The 18,391-nt window shown below is 43.9% G+C and overlaps 1 long non-coding RNA gene across 1 annotated transcript; it reads left to right on the forward strand.

Moving 5' to 3' along the window:
* The first annotated feature begins 1,680 nt into the window (after positions 1-1,680).
* Positions 1,681-17,883, forward strand: LOC116797836. Its single transcript, XR_004360762.1, has 3 exons — positions 1,681-1,891; positions 2,570-2,573; positions 17,872-17,883. It is a non-coding gene; the product is annotated as an uncharacterized LOC116797836 (long non-coding RNA).
* The last annotated feature ends 508 nt before the right edge of the window (positions 17,884-18,391 follow it).

Below are 18,391 nucleotides of genomic sequence, written 5' to 3' on the forward strand. Positions count from 1 at the left end.
GCTAGATCCGTCAGTATACAACTCCCAGTCAGGATCTGTCAGTGGTTCATCCTTCACGTCTTTTCTACTCGCGTAGACCTGTTCAATGGTCTCTACACAGTCGTGCTCCAGGACACCTTCTTCCTTTGTAGACCTAAGGAATTCTGCTGGGTTGAGATGGTTAGTGATTTTAAGTTCAACATCATCTTGCTCTCTTAACAGAGCCTGATATTGTAACATACGGTTAGATGAGAGCCAATGCCCCCCTTTTTGTTCCAAAACTGTTATGACCATGTGGGGCATGTACACCACCATGTGTTTCCCCAGAGTCAATTTTCGTGCTTCTTGAATTAGAATAACCGTCGCTGCCACGGCTCTGAGGCACCCCGGCCATCCCCCACTTACTGCGTCTAGCTGTTTGGAGAAATACCCCACCCGTCTCTTCCAGGATCCCAACCGCTGAGTGAGCACTCCTAAAGCCGTTCGTTGTCTCTCACAGACATAAAGCTGGAATTCTTTGGTTAGGTCTGGTAGTCCCAGGGCAGGTGCTTCCTGGAGGGCTCTTTTCAGTTCCTGGAATGCTTTCTCCTGCTTCGTCCCCCAGGTCAGCTTGGGCTCTTTTACTGCTTCATATAATGGTCTGGCAGTCAGCCCAAAGTTGGGAATCCACAGCCTGCACCATCCGACCATTCCTAGAAAAGATCTTAATTCTTGATTATTTCGGGGTACTGGGATAGCACATATTGCTTGTATACGATTTGCACCCAAACGCCGGACTCCTTGAGAAATTTCACATCCCAGATAAATAACTTTCTGTTTTACTAGTTGAGCCTTTTCTTTTGAAACCCGGTAGCCTGCTTGCCCCAGCATGTTTAACAGTTCAATGGTTAACTGACGACAGAGTCCCTGTTCTGTAGCTCCCAGGAAGATGTCATCAACATACTGAAGTATTATATATGAAAAAGGAGATTCCTTTACCTGAGTAGTCTTCCATTCTTCAAGTTCTTTTGCTAACTGATTACCGAATATTGTAGGTGAACATTTGAATCCTTGTGGTAATCGAGTCCAAGTAAGCTGTCGCTTTCGTCCAGTCTCTGGGTTTTCCCACTCAAAGGCAAAAATCTTCCAACTTTCTGGTGCCAGTGGTATGCAGAAGAAGGCATCTTTCAAGTCAATCACTGTAAACCACTGAAATCTCTCAGAAACAGATGTTAACAAAGTATAGGGATTTGCTACTACTGGGTGGATATCTTTTGTAATGAGGTTTACTGCTCTCAAGTCTTGTACTAACCTATACTTACCATTAGGCTTTCTTACTGGAAAAATGGGAGTATTAAACTCTGACTCACATTCTTTTAATATCCCTAAAACTAGAAACTGTGAGATCATTGGGGCTATTCCTTTCCTGGCTTCTAAACTGATTGGGTATTGTCGCACTCTAACAGGTTGTGCTCCTTCTTTTAATTCTATTCTAACTGGAGTAGCAGCTTTGGATTTTCCAGGGACCCCTGTTTCCCACACCCAAGGCACTACAGCCTGTTCTATTTCCTGCGGTATCTCTTCCTTTTCTACCTCTTTTACAACAAAAATTTTTGCTAAGTTCTCTTCCGGAATTTCTATCTTGACCCTCCCTTTTTCAAATATAATTTTAACTTGCAAGGCTGAGAGCAGATCTCTTCCTAGTAAACATTCAGGACTGTTGGGCATGTACAAAAATTGATGATCTAATTCTTTTCCTCTAAATTTGATATCTAGGGGTCGTAGAAACGTCTTTTCCTCTATTTGTCCTGAAACTCCTACCACCCATGCAGTTGAATCACTTAATGGCCCCATCAATTTATTCATTGCCGAGAAACTAGCTCCAGTATCTATTCTAAATTCTGTCGGCTCTCCCTCTACTTCTAAAACAACTGTTAAATCCCGATCTAGTCAGCTTTGATTCTGGTAATTCCCTAACATAAATGCATGAGCGACACCTTGTGGCGTGCCCACATTAACAGGGTTTTGCGAATTTGCAAAGCTCTGGGGGCTCCACGGATTCATTCCATTTCCAGCATTCAGTTGCCACGGATTTATTCCATTTCCAGCATTCAGTGGGCATTCATTTTTCCAATGTCCTTGTCCTTTACAAAGAGCACATTGATTTGGACCTATCTTACCACGTCCTCCCCCACATTGATTTCCGAATCCCGATTGTTTGTTAAATCCTCTACCCATTCCTCCCCTTCCTCTATTACCACGACCCCGTCCTCTATGGCTACTGGCCCCATTATTCCCTCCTGGAGCTTGCAGAAGTGCCAATAAGCTTACTTGCTGCCTCCTAGTAGATTCCTTTTCTCTATTGTTGTACACTTTCCAGGCTACTTCTAATAATTTTTCCAAATCTCTTGTCTCCCCACCTTCTAACTTCTGAAGTTTTTTCCTAATGTCTTCCTGTGATTGTCCCATAAAAATCAACGCTAATTGCAATTTTCCTGATTCATCTTCAACATCTAAATTTGTATATTTCCATGCTGTCTCTTTTAACCTCTCTAAGAAGGCTGAAGGAGATTCCCCTTTATCCTGTCTTAATGAGTATAACTTTGACCAGTTTAGTGTTTTTGGTATCCCACATCGTACTCCTTCTACCAATAATTCCTGGTAAATTCTTAACTTTTTATAATCTCCAGACACATTCGGATCCCACTCAGGATCTTCCCGCGGTACAAAATCATTTACTGTTCCCCGTGCTGCCCGTGGCAATGTTCGAATTCTTTCTTTCGCTTTTTCCACCATCACCCTGAATACCATTTCCTTCTCTGTTGAATCCAGAATTGTATCTAACAATACCTGTAAATCATTCCAGTCCGGATTTTGAGTTTTTATAACCATTTTTATAATGCGAGCTACCCGTTCCAGATTTTCTCGATATGTCCCAGCTGACTGTTTCCAGATTAATAAATCAGTAGGTGAAAAAGGAACTTTCACCATAACTTTCCTCCTGTCTGCTCCAACTGCTTCCCGCAAAGGGGCCATCAATCTAGGGGGTGAGGGCGAAACGTCTGTCTCCCTTCCCCCTCCCCGTCTCTTTTCTCTACTCCTTCCCCTTTCTTTTCGCCCCCTCCGAGTCCGTTCTGCTAGCGGAGTTCTATCAAAACCACATTCTCGCTCTCTCTCTTCCTCCTCATCCGAGGACGATTCTAGTGGGGGCACGGTGGGCGATCGTGCCCTCCCACGTGAAGAGAAACTATCTCCCGGGGGCGCACTTGGAGTTATGCTGGGGGAGACTAACAAAGACACATCTTCCTCTGGTTCTGAAAACCGTATTTTCCGCTCTTGACATCCTATACATTTATCATCCAGTTCTTTCAACACCAACATACCACATTCCTTTTGCCATCCAGTCTTATGTTTCAAATAATAAAACAAATCTAAATACGGTATTTCATCCCACATCTCATTCTCTCGTAAATATTGCATCAAGGGGGTTATAATTTCCGAAGTTAATGTACCATTCCTAGGCCACTGCATTCCTTCTGTCTCATATTGAGGCCATACATTATTACAATAATCAATCAATTGTCTCTTACTTAACTCTTGTCCGAAATTTCCTTCCTTCCAATGTTTTAACAAGCAACCAAGCGGAGAATCGCTAGGGATATCATTTTCTGCACAAGATAGTGCCCTAAAGGTTTTAAAAGGCATCATAGTCACACACACTGTACAATCACACAATAAACAGTACAATACGAACAGCAAACAGTAAACAGTACGATACGGACAGTATAAACCAATACCTTCCTATACCAACTTGTCAAGCCTCACTATGAGTGGCAAGTGCTGGTTCAGCGCGGCTTTCGCCCCGTCTTACGACCAACACCTAGGCTTCCCAATAAAACCTTTGCCCAACCCAGCGGGTAAACTCACGGTCCCGTCTTATGGGCAGGCTCCCAACCAATCAAACCTGAAAGAATAAAGCACCTCCGGGCTTACCTGGATGGTTGTCCGGCGGGCGCGGGGTCGGGCACGGGTCGATATCTCCCCAGAAATCACCTGGTTGCCGGCATGGAGTGGATCAGCTCGTGAGCCGCCCCAGCTACCCCCGGAGTTCCTTCTGGGTCGCCAGAAAACTGTTGCCCGTAACGAAAACACAAACCAACAGAGTGCCGGTTTATGCGGTGCTTTATTTTAGGGCCCGGGAACCTGAGGACTAGTGTCCCAAGTCACGATTCCGAAGACCCTCATTTTCAGTTCAGCTTTTATACCTTTACACAAACATGTCTACGTGCAGTTCTTACTTGTAAGCAGTTACACTTAGTTACAAGCACAAACTCATATTTCATACTGATAACAATTGGTAATCATCTACTTTTAATCATAAATCTGTTTAAGTTGTCCTACTCCATAGAAACCCCATAGAAACTGTTCAGCAGACCCTTACTGTATCTAAGGTAACAAATCGTTATATACATGCTTGGTTAAATCTTTTGATTATTGTTCCTACCTCTTCAGTACATTCCATTCTCACGAACAAGGCTGCTAACCTACTACTTCGGAGTGCTGCTCTCTAGGCCTACTCTCCTACTAAGCCTTAGCCATTCTACTACTAAATTTGAATCATTCTGCAACAGTTGGTTGCCATGGAAACCTGCATTAGGGCACATTGCTATGGGCTTGTGCCATGGAATTCTGGGTCTGTGATGTTTCCGTGGCAGCTTGGGTCAGCTGTCCCAGCAATCATCATAGAAACCCATTGCCAGAGACTGTTGTCATGGACACTTGCACTGAGACCTGTTGCTAAGTCTGGTTGCCATGGCAACCATCAAAAAGACCCATTGCTATGGCGGTTGCTATGACAACCTGCAGGGAGACCATTACTGCAGTTTCCATGGCAACCATCAATAAATCCATTGCCAGGGACCTCACTTGTGGGCACTTCCATGAGTTGTTTACCATGGAAACCATCCCACAATCTTATTGAAAGGTTGGTTGCCATGGCAAGTAACATAAGAATCCATTGCTAAGGTTAGTTGTCATGGCAATCATGTCATCCCAATGCCCTGTTGCTGGGGCAGGGGTACAGCACTGATCCTGAGGGACCTGGTGCTCGGGAATGGGCATTGGGAGATGGTTTGGGCTTGGAGGGAGTAAGTTTCCTTCCAGGGGACTTCTCTGGGACTGGGTTGGGAACAGGGGGGAAAATTCTGGGAGGTTTTTGTTTCTACCCAGAGCCAAGGTCTTTCCTGCTCCTCATCCTGTCCTGCCAGCAAAGGGAGCTGGAGGTACACCAGGAGTTGAGAGGGGACACAGCCAGGACAGGTGACCCCAACTGACCCCAGCGATGTCCCAGACCATGTGGTATCACTGTCAGGTGCGGGAAAGGAGGGCAGACTGGGGAAGTAGGGAACACTGGGAGCAATGGTGTTTGTGTCCTGAAGTCACCATTCCCTGAGGTGGAACCCTGCTCCCGTGGGGAAGCTGAACACCCTCCTACCTGTGGGAAGCAGGGGGGGAGTTCCTGATTTTTGTTGCTCCCATGGAACTGTCTGTGCCTCAGCCCAGGAGTTTGGTCCCTTTTGGTCTCTGGGTTGTACCCCATCCTGCAGGTGCTCAGATGTAGCCACAATTAGCGATGGAACCAGGTGTGAGGGGCAGTGCTGGAGAAACAGACTCAGAGAGACATCGGTAGGGACTGTTGCCATAGCAACCAGTACTTGGACTATCAGTCCATTACCAGGGACTCTTGCCATGGCAACCAGAACCATTTCTCGTGACCTAGGGTTGTTGCCATGGCAACCATCCCTCAGTCCGTTGCCAGGGACTGTTTCCATGAACACCTGCAGTGAGACCAATGGCCAGGAGCAGTTGCCATGACAACCACCATACAGGTCCATTGCTATGGTTGGTTTCTATGGAAACCATCTGATGAGCCATAGCTATGGCAGTTGCTGTGGTAACATTCCCACGAGCTGGTTGCTGAGGTCAGAAACAATCACAGTCCAGTTACTGGAGTTGGGTTACTGTGGGAACATTCACTGAGATTGGTGGCTATAGCTGGTTGCCATGGCATAGTTAAACGTGGCAACTATGCCATGGCATAGTTAAAACCCATTACTAGGGACTACTTCCTTGGAGACGTGAGCTGAAACCCTTTGATATGATCAGTTGGCACGACAACCATTAGAAGACTTGTTGCTGGAAACTGGTTGATTTTTATGGGACAATCACAAGAAGACATTAGGAAAAAACTTCAGAAGTTAGAAGGTGGGGAGACAAGAGATTTGGAAAAATTATTTGAAGTAGCTTGGAAAGTGTACAATAATAGAGAAAAGGAAGCTACTAGGAGGCAGCAAGCAAGCTTATTGGCACTCCTGCAAACTCCAGGAGGGAATAATGGGGCCAGTAGATACAGAGGTCGGGGTCGCGGTAATAGAGGAAGGGGAGGAATAGGTAGAGGATTTAACAAACAGTCGGGATTCAGAAATCAATATGGGGGAGGACGTGGTAAGATAGGACCAAATCAATGTGCTCTTTGTAAAGGACAAGGACATTGGAAAAATGAATGCCCACTGAATGCTGGAAATGGAATAAATCCGTGGCAACTGAATGCTGGAAATGGAATGAATCCGTGGAGCCCCCAGAGTTTTGCAAATTCGCAAAACCCTGTTAATATGGGCACTCCACAAGGTGTCGCTCATGCATTTATGTTAGGGAATTACCAGAATCAAAGCTGACTAGATCGGGATTTAACAGTTGTTTTAGAAGTAGAGGGAGAGCCGACAGAATTTAGAATAGATATTGGAGCTAGTTTTTCGGCAATGATTAAATTGATGGGGCCATTAAGTGATTCAACTGAATGGGTGGTAGGAGTTTCAGGACAAATAGAGGAAAAGACGTTTCTACGACCCCTAGATATCAAATTTAGAGAAAAAGAATTAGATCATCAATTTTTGTACATGCCCAACAGTCCTGAATGTTTACTAGGAAGGGATCTGCTTTCAGCCTTGCAAGCTAAAATTATATTTGAAAAAGGGAGGGTCAAGATAGAAATTCCGGAAGAGAACTTAGCAAAAATTTTTGTTGTAAAAGAGGTAGAAAAGGAAGAGATACCGCAGGAAATAGAACAGGCTGTAGTGCCTTGGGTATGGGAAACAGGGGTCCCTGGAAAATCCAAAGCTGCTACTCCAGTTAGAATAGAATTAAAAGAAGGAGCACAACCTGTTAGAGTGCGACAATACCCAATCAGTTTAGAAGCCAGGAAAGGAATAGCCCCAATGATCTCACAGTTTTTAGTTTTAGGGATATTAAAAGAATGTGAGTCAGAGTTTAATACTCCCATTTTTCCAGTAAGAAAGCCTAATGGTAAGTATAGGTTAGTACAAGACTTGAGAGCAGTAAACCTCATTACAAAAGACATCCACCCAGTTGTAGTTAACCCTTACACCTTGTTAACATCTGTTTCTGAGAGATTTCAGTGGTTTACAGTGATTGACCTAAAAGATGCCTTCTTCTGCATACCACTGGCACCAGAAAGTTGGAAGATTTTTGCCTTTGAGTGGGAAAACCCAGAGACTGGACGAAAGTGACAGCTTACTTGGACTCGATTACCGCAAGGATTCAAATGTTCACCTACGATATTCTGTAATCAGTTAGCAAAAGAACATGAAGAATGGAAGACTACTCAGGTAAAAGAATCTCCTTTTTCATATATAATACTTCAATATGTTGATGACATCTTCCTGGGGGCTACAGAACAGGGACTCTGTCGTCAGTTAACCATTGAACTGTTAAACATGCTGGGGCAAGCAGGTTACCGAATCTCAAAAGAAAAAGCTCAACTAGTAAAACAGAAAGTTATTTATCTGGGATGTGAAATTTCTCAAGGAGTCCGGCGTTTGGGTGCAAATCGTATACAAGCAATATGTGCTATCCCAGTGCCCCGAAATAATCAAGAATTAAGATCTTTTCTAGGAATGGTCGGATGGTGCAGGCTGTGGATTCCCAACTTTGGACTAACTGCCAGACCATTATATGAAGCGAGTAGAAGAGGCTTGAAGGACGAACCATTGACAGATCCTGACTGGGAGTTGTACACTGACGGATCTAGCTTTCTGGAGAATGGCACCAGATATGTTGGGTATGCAGTGGTCACTCTACAACAAGTGATAGAAGCAAACGCACTACCCCCAGGTACGTCTGCACAAAAGGTCGAAATTTGGGCATTGGTGAGAGCTTTAATACTAAGTCAAGGAAGGAGAGTTAACATATGGACTGACTCCAAATATGCTTTTGGAGTAGTTCATGTTCATGGAGCACTTTGGAAAGAGAGAGGACTTCTTACTTCTCAAGGGACATCAATTAAACATCGAGAAGAAATTTTACAATTGCTGGAGGCTATACACAAGCCCTCGGCAGTGGCAATAATGCATGTCAGAGGACATCAGACTGATCCCGGACGAGAATTTCAAGGTAATCGACAGGCTGACCAAGCGGCTAAGCAAACCGCAAGGGAGGTATGGACTCAGATGGCTCTTTTACCCATTCGGAATAATCCAGCAATAGCATATATGGAAGAAAAACCATACTATTCACAGGAAGATGAGAAATTAGCTCAAATAACAGAAGCAAGGAAAAATGTTAAAGGGTGGTACATCACTCCTGCAGGACAAGTAATCTTACCTGTCAGACTAATGAAAGCAGTACTCGAGACGGAACATAACAAGTGCCACTGGGGTGCAGAAGCAATGGTAAAATTTCTGAAAAATGAGGTTCTCTCAAACCAGATGTTAACATTAGCAAAAAGGGTAAATGCAGTGTGTCCCATGTTTATCAAAAATAACCCAGTAGTTAGAAGACAGGTGCAAATGGGAAAGTTACAGATAGGACAGTTACCAGGAGAGTATTGGCAAATAGATTTTTCTGAGTTGCCTAAGGTCCAATCCTATAAATATTTGTTAGTATATGATTGTACCTTTTCAGGATGGCCAGAAGCCTTTCCATGCAGGACTAATCAAGCGAAGGAAGTAGTTAAGACTCTTCTGAGAGAAATTATTCCGAGATTTGGGGTACCTCTAGGGTTATCATCTGATCGAGGGCCACACTTTACCACAGGGATAGTGCAAGAAATATCTGCTATATTAGGAATAACATGGAATCTCCATACATCATGGAGACCGCAATCCAGTGGACAAGTAGAGAGGATGAATCAGACATTGAAAGGTCAATTAAAGAAAATCTGTCAAGAAGCAAAAATCCCGTGGCCCCAAGCGCTACCTCTTGCCTTGTTGAGAATCAGGATTAAACCCAGGGAGAGAATAGGAGTAAGTCCATACGAAATATTGTATGGCAAACCCTATCATGCAGCTACCTATCAAGGGGATCCTCATGTGGTGGGGGATCAAGCAGTGTTTAACTATGTGTTATCCTTAAATAAAACTCTCACAGCCCTCAGAGGAGCGCTGCAGTGGAATCGACCTCTGCCCCTGGAGAATCCAGTTCATGACATTTCTCCAGGAGACCAAGTCTATGTGAAAAACTGGTCGGTGGAACCGTTAAAGGAAACATGGGACAGTCCTCGCCAGGTGATAATGACCACTTACAGGGCAGTGAAGGTCGAGGGAATCGACAATTGGATCCATTAAACCCGAATCAAGAAGGTTCCAATCTCGTGGTCGGTAGAACCTCTCTCACCTACAAGGATGGTATTTCGAGCCAACCATTGAGGATCGTAGTATTCCTGGGGTTGATGAGTTTAGCAGAGACCACCGTGAGAATTGAGACCCCAGATCCTTATTTATTTGTACCAGAGCACACTGATGTGAATTTAACCTCTCTATTTTCTGATGACCAGGGAGCTGAATTAAGAGATGTTAAAGTCAAGTGGAGATGGAGAGATCAAGATCAAATCATGACAGAAGGAGTGACGACAGTTTGGGATGCAACACAACAAAAAGGTTACACCGTCCTTCCGGTACTCAAAGTGTCTAAAGCTATGGAAGGAACATATATGTGTGTAGTTTGGATTTGGGAAAGTTTTGATTATGAACATATAGAAATACGGACAATAAACACGACTCAGAAAATGGTGACCAAAGTGCGAGTTATGCCCACTAGGAAACAATTAGACATGTGGGATGGTCCTCCCTTAAAAATCAATTGTGCCTTCCAATTTGATAATTGTCAGAAATCAGTTAAAGTAAAGTGGTGGAAATTGAATATGACAAATCAATCTTGGGAATCACAAAATCAAGGAGTTAGCTGGTGGTCTAATAGTAAGGGAGGTAAAGGGTGGCTGAATATTTCTGATCCCAGAGTAGGAAAAACAGAGGGTACATTTCTTTGTGTGGTCTCATGTGGAAAAGAAAAAGATTACGGGATAAGGACAGCAGTGGCCGTACCACATCAAGGAGTAAGAGTTAGACCAGAATACAGTGTTTACCCGGCCCAGGAAGGAAGCGATCTGACTTTAAGTTGCAAAATTCCAGAAGGACAGTATTCTGAATATGGGTGGTGGTTTAAGGGACAGAACTTGAAAGTCGGGAAGAGACATCAGATTGAAAAGAGGGCAGATGCAATAGTTTTGAAAATCAAAGAAATACGAAGAGGAGAATATGAGGGCCAATATACTTGCTGGATAAATAGAGATGACTGGTGGGATACTGGAATTACTGTCGTCTACATAAAGACTGAAAGAACAACCCGGCAAGTAAGTAACCTGCAGATTCCAGATCGAGAAGTAGAACAAGAAAACCTAGTCGTAGACCTAATTCGTGATTTTGGGAAAGTACAGAATGTCACAAAAATCACTGCATGTCTCCCTATGCCTTATGCTGCAGGAGACCCAATCCCATGGGGAATAATTCCAGTGCCAGAAATTCCTAAAGTGTTTAAGAATACTACATGGAATTGCAGATTTGTAACCAAAACATGGAATGAAATGACAGATGCATGTTTATTAAGGGACAAAATGACCAAAAAACAATGTGAACAGATGCCCGGATTTTTCCGATGGGTAGTAGTTGGGACATGGGTAACAGGCGAAGACATTGGCCAATTAAAGGGATCTTGTTTAGTTACAGATTTGGTAACATACCCCTGTTCTAAAGTTCCAGTTCAAATAAAACGAGAAAAACAAGAAGAAGTATGTCAAAATATTACTAGCTCTACAACTATGGAGGAGTGGCAAACGATTTGGGGACCCAGCCTACTAGAGACTTATAGTTATATTGGAAAAGTACAGTGGTGTATTCACTGGAAAGGGAAAAAGAATCAAACTTATTCTGCAGGTAATAGAGGAAATCATAATTGGAGGACAGAAACACGTACAAAGGAGAATTGGAATTGTATTCGAATATACACATGCGATACCCCAGACGATGAAATACGCTTGATACCAGTCAAAACACTCTTGCAGTTAGGATGTGAATGTCGAGGATATAATCATACTATTAAAGGATCTGTGAGAAACATTGATTGTCGTACCACCACCGTTAGGAGTCCAGGAAATTTAGTGTGGGTAATGGGGCATGGCCAGTGGACCACCCACATGCCAATAGATGGTCCTGTTGTGCCTGTCACACTAGGGATACCTACTCTCTGTCCATTCTGGAAACAGGATAAGTTAACATCAGTAGAAATACAACCACGGGGAAAAAGAGAAATTAGTAAGGACATTGATGACTTGAGGTTGGGAGATTGGCATGAACCATCAGCAGGAGTTAAATTTGGATGGGTATTAGAATCTTTGTTTGCACCAATCTCAACATACCGAAACAGAGAGATATTGTTTAAATTAATGGGACAAACTGAAAGGTTAGCAGCGGTCACTAAGAAAGGATTTAAAGATCTAAATTTACAATTACAAGCCACCACTAGGATGACAGTACAGAATCGAATGGCTTTAGATTTAATCCTATTAAAGGAACACGGAGTCTGTGGATACCTGCATGCAAAGGACGACCATTGTTGCATGCACATCCCAAATGTCACTCAAGAAGTAGAGAAAGATATTAGTCAATTAGAACAAATTGACGAAAATGTTCATGAATTACAAAAGGAAGCAGAACACAATTGGATAGGAGAATTATTTAGCTCCCTAGGTCTTCATGTGTCAGGATGGATATCTTCTGTTATCCAGTACGGAATATTGATTGTAATAATTATTGTCATAGCTATGATTGTTTATAAGTGTCTTTTAGGAATGATTGTAAAAGAAGGTCAACATACGAGACGCATCATGAAAGCCATAACAAGAAAAGAAGTAATCTCACCGCAAGATGGATCACCTCCTGTTCATCAAGAAACTGCAGCCTGAAGATTGCTACATTTGAGCATCCTTGCAGGAAAAGCCTGAAGAATGCTCAAAAGGGGGGACATGTTGCAGAATGATTCAAATTTAGTAGTAGAATGGCTAAGGCTTAGTAGGAGAGTAGGCCTAGAGAGCAGCACTCCAAAGTAGTAGGTTAGCAGCCTTGTTCGTGAGAATGGAATGTACTGAAGAGGTAGGAACAATAATCAAAAGATTTAGCCAAGCATGTATATAACGATTTGTTACCTTAGATACAGTAAGGGTCTGCTGAACAGTTTCTATGGGGTTTCTATGGAGTAGGACAACTTAAACAGATTTATGATTAAAAGTAGATGATTACCAATTGTTATCAGTATGAAATATGAGTTTGTGTTTGTAACTAAGTGTAACTGCTTACAAGTAAGAACTGCACGTAGACATGTTTGTGTAAAGGTATAAAAGCTGAACTGAAAATGAGGGTCTTCGGAATCCTGACTTGGGACGCTAGTCCTCAGGTTCCCGGGCCCTAAAATAAAGCACCGCATAAACCGGCACTCTGTTGGTTTGTGTTTTCGTTACGGGCAACACAACTATCACAACTGGGCCAAATCTTGGTTGTCATGGCACCACACTTAGGAAGGGGTCCATTGATGGGTGCTGTGGTAACTGACAAGGGGTATAGGATCGTAAATCGCTGCCATAGCAACAGACTCTGGTTACAGGACTCAGCTTGTTCCCATGGCAACCACCCCAGGGTGGTTGCATCTCCATGGAGCTGTCAGGGACCATGCATGAGCAACATGTCCTGGTGATGGTTGTCATGGAAACTGACCACAGCAACAGGAAATTGTGATGGTTGCTAAGGAGCCAATTTGCCACAGCACTCACAGAGGCTTCATGGTGACAACAGAGGTGTCTATGCTGCTAAAGAGCTGTGATGTCCCATGCAGTGACAGGGCTTCCATGGTGATATCCCAGGGGTCTGGACTACAAACCAGATATATTTATATAAATATATATAGGATTTATTATGATAATGATTAAGTAAAAATATCTTAATCAGAATTATTTACTACCCAGTATAGGAGCTATTACAACTGTTGTACACTAGGAAGCAATATTGAAGCAACTGTACTAAAGTAATTTAATCAAAACCAATTATTAAGCAGAGATTGATGCCACTCACCCAGACCAAAGACCTTAGGCAAATCTCTTTTGGTTTAACCTTGAGGAGTGATGTTGAGGGGCGTCCCCACTCCAGGCAGGAATCTCCACACACAATCCCAAGAAGGGATATGTCAGAAGACCCTGCCTTTAAAATTTGGGACTGGGTTTTTCTAGTATAAAGTGCTGGACTGTCAGTCAGGTGTGTCCAGGCTATGCCAGCTCAGCAGCTTTGGAGAAGTTCTCAGTGGTGTCATGTAACGGCAGGGCCCTTGTATAACAAGGAAGAAATACAACTCCTCGTCGGTGGTGGGGCAAAGAGAGTTTATTTAAAAATTCCTACTCTTTTATCCTTACATACCATGTCAGAGAAAAAGTCCCCCGGGTAGATGGAGCTCGTTAGCCCTGTAAGGCCATCCATCTAAGAGAAGGTCACTCTATACAAACCTACGTCCTGAGGACCTCACTGCCACCGTCCAAGCTTGCTCGGCCCCGGCAGATGAACCTCAGGATTAAAGGGTGGGCTCAGCTCAGCGCACACTGTGTCACCTAAAAAATCCACTGCGCAGGCTCGAAGGGTGAAGACCCTTCCCAAATCTTCGTTCACGAAGACTGGCCATACACATACACCATGTGACTTCTTTAGCCAATGGAGTTAGCTATGTCGGCGCATGCTCTTTTGGACCTCACTGCCCGGGCACCTCGCTTGTGCCTCAGACACGCCTCCCACACATCCCCTCCCTTAATTATTTAAAGAAGTCACAAAAAGAGTGCAACACAACAGTGCAAACAACAGTGCAAAACAATTAGAACATTGTAAACTGCCAAACTCGCAGCAACCCAGCACACTGCTTGTTTGGCTTCTTATACTTCTATTGTAAACCTTTTTAAAACTTTCTCATAGTCCTATAGGGTAGTGTAACTTGGAGAATTACTTTATTAACTTAGGGCCTTAGCCCAACCGTGTGTAAATTATAACTTTTATTAACCTGAGGGTTTTTTAATAACTGGGGATTTCAAACTTTATTTAAGAAACAGGGTAAGCACAGCAAAAACTCAATTCTCTTAAAGTGACCTTGTGGTGTAGGTAATGTGGTTTTGTGAGGTGTTCTGTGTTTTTATATTTGTCCAGTCACACAATTCTTTTATTCATTCACACATCTCATTCACTGACGACCGTCATTCACTCACTCTTATACATACACCGATATTTTGTAGATTGCTTGTTACCACATTGGTCATTCACTAACATAGACTTGAAACATAATGTAACTCTGCTTAAACTCTTGCATTATCTGGTTCTTGCAGATGTGATTGTGTACTTAAATAGGGCTTTACACACCTGGAGGGAATCCACTTCAGTTCTTTTCCTGTTGCCACGCAAGCGTAACCTCTCCCCCAAGTCATAAGATCTGGAGGTCCTGTCCATTGCCCTGAAATCAAATCTTTTACCATGACTAGTGGCTTGGGAGAGGCAAATGCCTGAGATTTGTGCTGCTTCTCATATCTGCTTCTTTCAGCATTGTCACAATTTAAAAAATTGATAATATATGTGGCTTTCCGCAAACATTCTTGCGGACTATACAGATTCTCCTCCCCCCTTTTTTTAGCTACCATTTCTTTCAATGTGCGGTGTGCCCTTTCTACAATTGCCTGTCCGGTAGGTGAGTGTGGGATTCCTGTGATATGTGAAATTCCCGACTCTGATAGGAAATTTCTTACCATTTCAGAGATGTACGTCGGTCCGTTATCGGCGGGGTATTATTGTTTTGGGGTGCCAAGGGTAGCAAAACAGCTTAGCCAGTGTCTCACTACATCCTTGGTTTTCTCACCTGTGTGCGCTGTAGCAGTGGTGTATTGTGAATGTGTGTCTACAGTTACATGTACATATTTTAAGGTGCCAAATTCGGGGATGTATGTGACATCTGTTTACCAAATCTCATTTGCCATTAACCCTCTGGGGTTAACACCTTCCTGACATGGCATGGGGGTGATTTTTTGACAATCTGGACAAGTCAATATGATATCTTGAGCCTGATTGATTGTTATTTTGAATTGTCTCTTTAAAGAGAGTGCATTCTGTTGAAAAAATGAATGGGACAATTTTCCCTGTTCTAGGACCCTGGGTACTGTGTTAAATATTGCTGCTTTTCAGCCTCCCAGTTCCCTTCAGTTATTGGCCCTGGCATGTCAGTGTGAGACCTGGTGTGCATTATGTATAATTTAAAATTTCTGTGATTGACAAGAACCCAAATAGAACGCATTTCAAACAACAAATGAGGATTAGAAACATCTCGGAGAAATGAACATTCCAGAGGTGAAACTAACCCTGCAGCATAACAAGAATCAGTAATAATATTAACCGGTTGTTCAGAAAACTTTCCCAAGGCAATACGAATGGCAGCTAGTTCCAGAACCTGCACAGAGCATTGGTTTATGGTCTGTACCTCCCGTTCCCATTGTCCTTTATCAGGGTTTACCCAAGTCACTGCAACCTTTTGTGTTCGCCCAGATGCATCTGTAAAGATTGTGAGGCCTTTTACGGGCTCAGTTTTACATCTGATTGTGACCTTTAAAGGTAAATTGCTGATTTCTACCCAAAGCCTCTGCTTAGGGAGATTGACTGAAATGTCACCATCAAAACCTGCCAAGGTAGCTTGGAACCTGGTGTCCTCAGCCAGCATCCAATCCAAATTGTCTTTCGTGGTTGGAATGTAGATGACTGGATCCCTTCCATCCAGTTCCTGTAGTCGTCCTCTGCCTTTAATGACAAGCTTAGCAAACATTTCATTAATTGTTCCATACAGTTTTAGGTGATGTATGGGGCAGAAAAAGCAATTCTAGAACCAGTAGTGGGTCTTTCTCAGTCTGATCCCACTGAAAAAGGACTGCAAATGGCTGGTACCTGCTGGGAACTAGGGCCAGGCAGGTTGGTAGTTCAGGATCTCTCCTCCTGCCCTGTCTATTTTCTATTGCCTTGACACAAATGTTCGACACCTGTTTGGCCTCTGCTGTCAGAGCCCTATTAGACGTTGGGTAAGAGTCCCCCTTTAGTAACACAAAGAGAGGGTGTAACTCCTCTGTGGTTAAGCCTAGAATAGGCCTTAACCAATTAATGGTTCCCAGGAGTTTTGCAACTCATGTAAGGTTAAAGTGTCTTTTACCTCGAGCTACAGTGGCTGTGGGGAAATCTCTTGTTGTGGGAAAATCTCTTGTTGTGTGATTGTCCATCCAAGGTAAGTCCAGGACTGTGCTCACTGGATTTTCTCTGGTGCAACCTGCAACCCTGTTTCTTGGACAGCATCAGTCAGAGCAGTAACAACACATTGCAGTTCATGTTCTGTGGCCATGCTAATTAAAATGTCATCCATGTAGATGATATCTATCTATATCCGTGTAGATATCATCCATAGATGATAGCAGAGGGAAAACGCTTTCTGATGGGATGAATAGCGTTTGCCACTACTGTTTGACATATGGTAGGAATATTCCTCATCCCCTGAGGAAGGACGACCCAGTGATACCTTTGCATGGGCTGTGCATTGTTCACTGCCAGGATGGAAAATGCAAATCTTGGTGCATCCTCAGGGTGCAGAAAGATGGTAAAAAAGTAGTCCTTTCAATCAATTATTATTAGTGGTCAATTTGCTGGAAGCATAGCAGGTGAGGGTAACCCTGGTTGCAATGCCCCCATAGGCTCAATGACTGTATTGACTGCCCTGAGGTCCTGAAGCATCCTCCATCTGCCAGTCTTTTTGGGGATGCAAAATACAGGAGTGTTCCAGGGACTGTTTGTTGGCAAAATGTGTCCTGCTTCTAATTGCTCTTTTACAAGCATTTTTAGATGTTCAAGCCATTCCTTTTTCATAGGCCATTGATCTACCCAGACCGGCTGATCACTTTTCCAGACTAGCTTAATTGGTGCTTGGGATGGCTGACCAATGACCCCTATTGAAAAACCTGGCTACTTGCAGGAGAAATTTGCATGACTGTGCCGAATTTTCCAAGTAGGTCGCGTCCACACAAAGAACAAGGGATTGGAGCTGTGAAAGGAGCTACCTTTGCTAATTGTCCCTCTGGTCCCAAGACAGTGAGTATTTGAGCACTCTGTCTGGGCCTTTGTGTGCCTCCTACCCCCTGAATGGTTGCGGTTGGGCAAACAGTGGGCCAGTCAAGTGGTCATTTGGAGTCCTTTATGATGGAAACATCGGCTCCCTAATCCAGAAGGCCTGTAAATCTGTGCCCATTAACTTGGCACATCATGAGCAGCTGTGTGGCTGTGATGGCCGCTGCCCAGTGAACCTGTGGGTGTCCTGTGCTGCCGAAGGCCCCTGAATCCTGCTCCCTCCCCCCCCCCGCAGGCGACGCACTGTAGAAGGGGATTAATTGCGCAATCTTCTGTCCTTTTGGGATAAAACAGGGGGGTGAAGGGGTCTATGCCATTACTAGAATCTCGCTATGAGAGTCTGAATCTATTACTCCCGGCAGCACAAACAAACCCATTCTGGTGGTGGAGGATCTTCCAATCAGCAGTGCATGCACCCCTGGGCTAAGGGGAGCCAAACGTCCAGTTGGGATTAGCCTTACCTCAGTGGAAATTATGAAGACTGTGTCCCTGTTGGATAAGTCCAACCCAGCGCTGGCTGGGGTGGTGGGGCACAGAGCACTTGCTGGGGTGTAGGGGCACAGATTGCTGGCTGAAGTGGGGGGGCACAAATTGCCAGCTTGTGTGTCGCATGTGTTTGTTGTATCAGGGCGTGCGACAGTACCCCTTGCTTCCAGTTTTTTGGCACCCTCCTTGCTTTTGGGTGCTTGCGGGGTGCCACGGCTAGAGGTTTCCTAGGGTAATCCCTTTGAAAGTGGTCGGGGGCCCCACAAATGTAGCAACCATTTCTGGGTCTGGCCCCCTCCTGTGTTCTCAATTGAGCACTCAGTGCTACTGCCAGTAAATCAGTTTGGTGTGTCAAGGAACCAACCCCCTGA

This window comes from Chiroxiphia lanceolata, chromosome 23 (genome assembly GCF_009829145.1).
Source record: "Chiroxiphia lanceolata isolate bChiLan1 chromosome 23, bChiLan1.pri, whole genome shotgun sequence".
Taxonomy (NCBI): domain Eukaryota; kingdom Metazoa; phylum Chordata; class Aves; order Passeriformes; family Pipridae; genus Chiroxiphia; species Chiroxiphia lanceolata.